The following is an 8,994-nucleotide window of genomic DNA, read 5'->3' on the forward strand; positions in this document are numbered from 1 at the left end:
AGATCCCTGCAAATTGATGCAAAAAACTTAAACTAAAAGACACATATGTCTTTAGTTCGAAGTGGTTTGAAAGTTTAGAAAAGTTTTATTACATATACGTCTGTTATTATACCACAAAGGTGAATTTAATTTAATGGACATCTTTTTCTATGTCCCTCTGTTATTAAGTTCATCCAACACCTAAGACGAAAAGAAATTTGTAAAAGTATTTATGTTACTTATATATATTGAAGAGAATTTTAATAGTAATTTTAATTGGCGAGAATTCTTAAGAAAAATTAAAAATCAATAATCAACCGTTTAAAAAAAAGAGAAAGAAAAGACCCACTTTTATTACCACTATATTACATCTTCGGTTTTGTTTGTGATAAAAAAAAAAATAATTATTTTTTCTTTAATTTTTCGAATGTACGAACGAAAACAACTTTATATAAATTTCATATATTTAGTTAAAAAAAGAGAAACAAAAATAAAGTAAATGAAAAAAAAAATTATTTAAACACAAATATATATATAAAATAAAAATTGAAATACAAATGATGTAGATAAAGAAAATCTATCTAATTTTTAGTAATTGAAACATAAGGAAAAAAGAATAAAATTACAAACTAAAACACTAGCCGAATATATTGACAGTAATAACAATATTAATGAAAAAACTCTAAACAAAGTTTATAATTACAAAAATAATGAAATAAATAACTAAAATAATAATAATGCAATAATAATGCAATAAATCAGTAATAAAAAAGAAATTAACTTTAAAATAGTTAAAATTAATAAAAAAAAAAAAAAAAGAAACAACAGGCAATGCGTTAATATTTGAACAAAAATTAATCCAGGACTTTCCTACAATCCACAAATTATAAGCAAATGAAAACAATTATATATAAAGACAATACACACACACCCACACATAACCGAAAATACACGTCGACAACACCACCCAAAGGCTTATATTAAAAAAAGTAAAAAAATTACAAATATATAAAATCACATACTCCGCCCCTTCGACACATTAAAAAAACAAAAATCAAATTAAACAAATAAAAAATTTAATTAACTTAAAAAAAAAGTCACAAACTTTGCGTATCTCTATACATATTTTATAAATATTATCACATACACACACATATACGAACACACAGAAAATTAATACATAAAAAAACAATCACACTAAGCCTAAAACCATATCGTGAGCTTTGCTTTAACACTTTCAAAGATTTCAAAAAAAAAAAACAAACGAGATATTAATTTATTAAAAAAAAAAAAATAACACAAAATAGAAAGATTCGTAAATTATATAAATATATGAAATAATTGAAAAATCCTAAATTTATTCACTTTTATGTATAGAGAAAAATATTTATATTTAAAAAAACTTACATATATAGCAAAAAATTTCTGCCATTTACTATAATCAAAACCATGATTACATTACGTTATAAAAATATTCTATGTTGAATTTTTATAAACACACAGGCACACACAGGCTCGCCCGGAATCATTCATTTATATTTACTCCCACCATGTCTCTGTCCGCCTTCCCACACTCTGTTCTTAAATTTCGCTACGAATTAGTTTTTGTTAACATATGAATAAAACGCAAAACTAATAGAAAATTTAATAATAAAAAGGAAAGGATTTTGAAAATCTTAAGTTACTCCATTACTATGATTTCCGCATTCATTTAAAAGTGTAGAGTATTTATATTATCAGAAAAACAGCAAAGAAAATAAAATAACTTAATATTAATATAACAAAAAAAGAAGGAATTTATTATAATTTTGGTTCACTTTTTCTTTTATTAGTTTGAAAAATGATTTAAGAAAAAAAACAACAAGTTAAAAATTAAAAAAAAATAAAATTAACTTAGTATTAAGTCTGTAAAGCTCCGCTTGTAGAAGAAAAACCAATAACAACAATTTAAATAAAACAAAAACTAAATAAAGTTATAAACTTTCACAAAAACAACACAAAACGAATTATTCATGTTTTTATTTGGCATTTAAAATAAACTAAGTAAGCTTGAAACATTTTTCAATAAAATTTGCTCAATAATATACCTTATTGTTGAGTACGTTCAAACATATATTATATTAAACTTCGCTTGTATCGCCAACAAGGTAACATTTATTTATCCCTTCATCACGAAAATAAATGCAGAACAGAACATGATGATCCATTTTGCGGTTCCAAAAGTACACTAGAGATTTAGGTCAAATGTTTTTTTCAATATATTTTTTGGACCACACCGTTCAAATGTCCCCCACGGAACATCTTAAGGGACGGGACCTTTTCGATGATTTTAATAAAAGATGAATTGGTAACTTAAAATTTTGTGTCATTATTTTGCACTCAAGAATCTTTGGTCCGAGTTTTAGTTTTTTTGGTTTCGTGTGGGAGAACTTTTTATCTGCTTAATGTGTACCTCGATTCGTTCAACATCTATAGTGCTAAGGTCTCAATCGTAATAAATTTGACCCCAATGGTCCCTGCTGAAATCAAAGAATGAGCTTGATTTTCGTATTCTTCACACTTGTAAATAATTCGTATGATTGAATGTAGGTTCTACGTTATGTACACTACAATGTAGCGTGAAATAGCTTGGCCCTAACGCATGTTCGTTTTCAAAACGTCAAGGGTTTGACGGTTGTTTATATAAACTGGATCCTTTGCTTAACCATGCAAAAACAAAGTTCAGCAGTAAGAAATTGCCAACTCGTATCATCAAAATGTGAAATTATAACGAGAAACTTTTTGCTTAACAATGCCAAACGCAGCGTGTTGTATGACTTGTGATGCCGTCCTGTTGAAAGCGTACACATTCAACATAAAAAAAAAATTGGTATTCATGTGCTTGTAGCGATTAGAATAGACGGTTGGTATCACAACACCGTTCTCCACCTCCACCACCCATACCATTCCATGCGAGTCTGGGAAACAGGAACATTGAAATGTTGCTAAAGCAGTGGGCAGCTCGTCTTCAACGAACGATAACATTGGAAAACAATTCATATGAGACAATTCTACGCGGATGGATGTTCAAGAATTGGGCAGTGTTATACGGCATGCAGGAGCACATGGTGCGATAACACTGTGAAAAGCTTACGTTTCAGGAGTACTGTACGTTTACAGAAGTACTGAGCGAACAGATTTGAGATTTCAAAATCATCCGAGCATTCAGAGCCATTAAAAGAAACTTGCGAGGGATGTGTGGAAATTTTTGTTTTTGAGTTAACAAATTTAAAAAAGTATTTAGGATTAGCAACAAGGAGGATTTAATGAATTGGAGGTATCTGCAATAATATTGGTGGTTGAGAGAATTAAATCTATGCCTTGCCACGGAGTAAGCGAAATAGTCAAGAGCAGAGCCACTTTTCGAATATTTTTTGAATAGCGTGTTTTTTCTGCTCTTGTAATGTTTAATTGTTCTGTCAAACCGGGGGACATCTGCTTCGAGCTCGGCACTGCTTGATCGGAACAGATGCAGCAATAGCTAGATTTAATATATTGTAGAGCGATCACAGCAAGCTTTCAATACTTCCAGTTAAGAAAGCAAGTCTTATATGTGAAAGATGGTATTTTAGCAGTAAAATATTGGGTTTATAGAAATCATAAAATTGATATGAAAAAGTAGAATTTGGAAAATTAAAACAGTTCCACGAACCATCATGCTTGTGATAGGATATACACCAAGTGACTTGAGGCAAATTGAAGTCACCCAACGCCACTACACAAATGAGGGCGGTCTCTATCTTAGATATGGAGATATCCGAATTTGGAGGAATATAGGTGCAGGTCACATATAAGTGTTTATTAGGAACATTCGCTCGAATAGCGATAAATTCAATGCCGGGAGTGGTAGGAAATTCAATTAAATAGGACGGGGAATTTCAATTCAATATTAAATACGCTGCTATATAGATATTAGATAAATACAAATGATTGATATGTACACCGAACTGTATATTTATATATATAAATATTATTAAATGTTATTATATTATTCTTTTAAATAAAAAAATAATATGCGATAAAGCGTTGGATTTCTTTACTATAAACAAAAAAAAAAAAACAAAAAACATGTATAATCTGCCTAATTTCAAGGGCATATTTTAATCATTATTAATTTGTATTATTATTTGCAACTTGAAAGTGCCAGCTTTTACTGAAATTTTGCATCGCTTGTAGAACTTATTCCAATCATAATTCATGCAAGGTATGGTAATTAGCAGTTTGTAGAACCTACTTGGATCATAATTCACGCAAAGTGTGGTAAATGGTGAGATGGGAGATGGGAGTTGGCAAGACTTAGAAGCGATTTGAGAAAACTAAACAAAAAAAATACGAAACAAAAACAAACAACTTATAGCGCCTACCTTTGGCATGCGAATAAATTGGAGTACAAGCGAGCCGCGAAATTGCTTTAATTTTACCTATTATTATTATCATTATTATAATAAACATCAAATTTGTTTTATTGAATTATTTCTTCAGGGAGATATGGGACTTACACGATGGCGACAGATCGCAGAAGACGTGCCACTTGATCGTCAACATTACCAAGATTGCGAACGTCTTCCACCGCAGCTCCATCAACAGCGATGAAATAGCAAACATCGGGCGAACAGACAAAAAACAAAATTAAATTAATATATTGAAAGATGGACCTATTTCAAGTACTTCTTGGCGTTGTATACACAAGTAGTGTAGGGTACACAGATTGTATTTTATCTCGACATAGGCAGTCAAGCGCATGGCGTATAGGTAGTCAAGCATGGCTGCATTGCTAATCTGGTCGTTTATGAGAAATGAATATTTGTTTATATTGAGTATTTTAGCAAATATTCCTGGGACCTGAGTCACCGGCATTTAGCGGCTGGAAAACCCCACCGTTCCCATTAAATTTAGATCTCTACTTGTTCAATTGTACAAATCCTCAATACTTTCTTCGAAATTCAAATAAAAAACCACATTTTGTAGAATTAGGTCCGTATCGGTTCGTCGAGAAGCTCGACAAAGTCGACATCATGTGGCATGTATAAATTTCTCGAGCATCTGAGAGTAAGCGTCTATATTTCTCAAGCACACGTGCCAATCCTTACGTTTTAAGTCGACATGGTGATGACGACTTGCGTACAGCATGTTTAAAATTTTTTATTTTCATGTATACACAAAAGAAAAATTTCCGAAAGTACCATTGCGGGAGGCTTATTGTAATGCCCTAGAATTTCGAACATTAGAAGAATTAGACAATATAGCCGTAGACATTTATGCAATGCGTGACCTTGTTATTGGAAATAAGAGTGCAACACAATTTGATATAGTAAGTAAAATAGGTTAATAAAATATCTGAAGTTGAAAAAAAATGATTCATACATTTTTATAGATCATATATCCTGATGCTTCCGTTATCAAGTTTTTATTGGATTGTGGCGTGAATGTAAATGGAAAAAATGAAGTAAAATCTACTCCTTTGCATATCGCTGCTCAACCCTATAATTTCAATAATGAGGTATTTACTAACTATTGTTCAAATATTCAGAAATATTTTACTAAATTAATTTTTGTAGATAATTTTTTTACCTCTAAATAATGGTGCGGATCTCGATCAACCAAACAAAACGGATGAGCGTCCTTTCAATTTAATTGCCAGCAATCCTGCTAACACTGTCTCACTGATGAATTATATTACCCTTAAAAGTTTGGCTGCCACCGTCATCAGCAGGTATCGCATACTGTGTAAGGAGGAAATACCCAAATGCCTAGAGTTTTTTCTCAAACATTACGAACCCTTAATAATGTAATTTTGGAAGGCTGCATATTATTTATTCTCTCTCCTCTTCTATAAAAATCTTAACTTAGATTTTAAAAGCAAAATTAAAAACCTATTAAAAGGTGAAATGTATTATAAAAATTTTATATATGATATAAATTATGCAAGCGAAAAAAAGCAAACGAAAGTGATATACAAATTTTTCAAATATAAGAATGAGAATTTATTTATTAAATCTGAAAATTGAAACATGTACATACATATAAATAATATTAATGATGAAAAATTATTTTAGGATTAGGAAAATCATCTCCTAAAAATTTCTAGACAATAAATAGGCTAAACGAATATTCCCCAAGTAACCATTAATACACAAAAGTTTAAAGGTGTGGCATTGGCATTCATAATTTGACCTCTTAAATATTCCTCAAATTGTTTACGAAGGCGCCATATTATTATTATTATTGCCTGCCTATAATCCCAACGGGAATAACTTATGCTTTTATGCAAATTCTCCAAATTATGTCTTTTCATTTGTATCCCTGAAAGGACGTTATATGGACTCGATTTCGTTCACACTTTAGCTGTGTCTGATTGACAAAATATAAGTACTTACAATATTTCTGGCTTTTACTGCGATTAAAAAACACCATCGCCGTAGTTGGTCAACTACTAGTTAAGCCCGTTTCGTTATGGATGAAAACGTTATGTACAATTCATTTCTCTTTCCTTTTTATTGCCGAAAATCAAATTTTTCTTCAAATTGTCGCCTTTTAACAGACGTCGATGAGAAAGCCTCACTTACACAATATTCTTAGGAATATTTATATGCCATTGGCACATTGGAATCTAGAACAGGTATAAAAAATTTGCTTGTCCATACTTAAGGGTAGGTTCAGTAGAAGTCATCAAGAAATTGTGGAACGACGATAACTCAGCAAATGTTACAAGTTACGAGTACCATATGAAAGAAAGCATATGAAGAATGCTTTATTCAGGTTTATAAAAATTGCTACACCATAAAAAAATAAATAGAAAAAGTAACTAAAACAAGTAAAATCATTCTAGTAATCGAGCAAAGTTAATCAATAATTTGTATAAAAATTGCCTACATTTGAGAATAAGCGTCCACATTTATTTACACTTCTCAATAATAGAAATTAGGCCACCGAATTTAGCAAACTTAACTTTATAACCAATTATTATTGTTCAGTTTTTCTCATAAAAACCTAGGGATAAGACTTTTTCTCCATATAAGGGCTTCGTTTTCATGATAACCTCTGTATATGTATGGTCTTAAAATTAGACCTACGTGATTTAAATTCTATAACTATTAATATAATTAACTTATATGAAGCGAGGCCCAAGAAAAAGGCTCATGTGATTCAAATTGGTTTCACTTAATTTTTATGTCAAATTACTATCGTGAACGAGTTTTCATCACAAACCTTAGCCCTTTTTGGATTTAGATTTCCTAACATTTCTACAGTTAAGTTGAGTTTTTATTACAACAATAATTTTTACCGCGATATATTGAAAACTGCATCTTTTAAAAATTCATCTTCCGCAGCAAAGGTCCTATGAGAAGATTTTCAACGAATTGCCCCAGCCGAAGCAAAATTTTTTGAACATTTTAGACTGTGTAGCTAATATTAGAGACAAATTTTAAAGATTTCAATTTTTTCCTGCATAACGACTTTTCGACATAAAGCGTTATATGCGAAGTGGTCGGAAAAGTAGACTGATCCGAGCCATTTGCAATAGCGTTAATAGCCTTCAGTTTACCAAACATCATCAAAATATTCCAAAAATTACGATTTGTACGTTGAACACAAGGATACGTGGGCATATCGCAGATGGACAGACAAGCTTAGATAGGTTCATTAGCCGTATCTATAGCTAAGAGGTTGGTAGGAAAATTCTGTCTATCTGTAGACAGTTTTATCTACCGGATCAGGGCAAGCGAGTAGAATGCGTACAATGTGCCCTGTGTGGTCTGATTATTTGGCTTATCTCTATCAGAGCTGAAATGACTTGGCCCAACATATGAAGTCTCCTAGCATGTCCAATGAAATGAAGATAGCGTTATTAGAACTTAATCGGAAATTTATTGAGCAAAACTTGGAAAATATGAGAACTTTGAAAGCTCTAGGCTTTGAAAGCGAAGAGGATCTATCTCCGTGCGTGAAATAAATGATACAATTCTTTATCTCATAGGAGGCGGCAGTAAAGGCATTGAAAATTTCTTATATGACTTGGAGTAAAAAGAAATTAGGGAACAATGTGCGAATGAAGACATGAAAAAGTTCAAGATAATCAAGGTCTATGTTGTGATAACTAAGACTATATAATGACAGAATTTCGAAAAACCTCGCGCTATCAAGAACTTCTCGAGCAAAAAAAAATTCCGATATTATTAAGGAACAATCTTTAGCCTATGATACTGTTATGTGTATGGACGAAACAACTGAGAGGAGTTTGGAATATTCTCCCTTAGATTCGAAGTATTGCAAACAATGGTCAGATCACATAAAAACTAAATCAACACCACTGCCAAAGAAAAACCTATTGAAAGCTGTTTTGTTCATGAAGCAAATAGCAAAAAAGAGACGCTTCTATCCATAGAGCAAGTAAAGCAAAATAAAGGAATCAAAAATGATTTTCAACAAAAACTAAGCCTTTCATTTACCTTAATAAATAAAGATTTAATCAATTTATATTTATGAGCACAAAAATCTTTTGTGTCAAATCAAATATTGACCGGCTGTAAATAAGAAAACAAGATATGTGTAAAAAACTTTTCTAAGCACGCTGCAATAGACTTGCATATAGAACAACGTAGAACATGTATTCAAAACAGAGACAAAACTATCATACATAACTTTTGATTATTTTTATTATAAATATCAACTAATATCAATACATAAAAAGCAATCTATTACAATTCGTTTTTTTAATAATAATATTGCGACGGTGAAAAGCACGCCCCACATTGGATCCTTCAATGTCGTTGCTTTTCAGATATTTGTTCCGTATAGCGAAAACCTGCGATTTCAATATTTGAAACGCTTACCATACGTTTAAGTTTCTGCATAATTTTAATAAATATTAGGTATAAATAATTCAGTAAGTATGGAAAATTAAGTAGCTGTTAAGAGACTAAGACTTACAATCCATTTGATATCTTGCTTCAACACGTTGCAGCAGTCTCTGAA

The sequence above is a fragment of the Glossina fuscipes genome, unplaced genomic scaffold, assembly GCF_014805625.2.
Source record: "Glossina fuscipes isolate IAEA_lab_2018 unplaced genomic scaffold, Yale_Gfus_2 214, whole genome shotgun sequence".
Taxonomy (NCBI): Eukaryota; Metazoa; Arthropoda; class Insecta; order Diptera; family Glossinidae; genus Glossina; species Glossina fuscipes.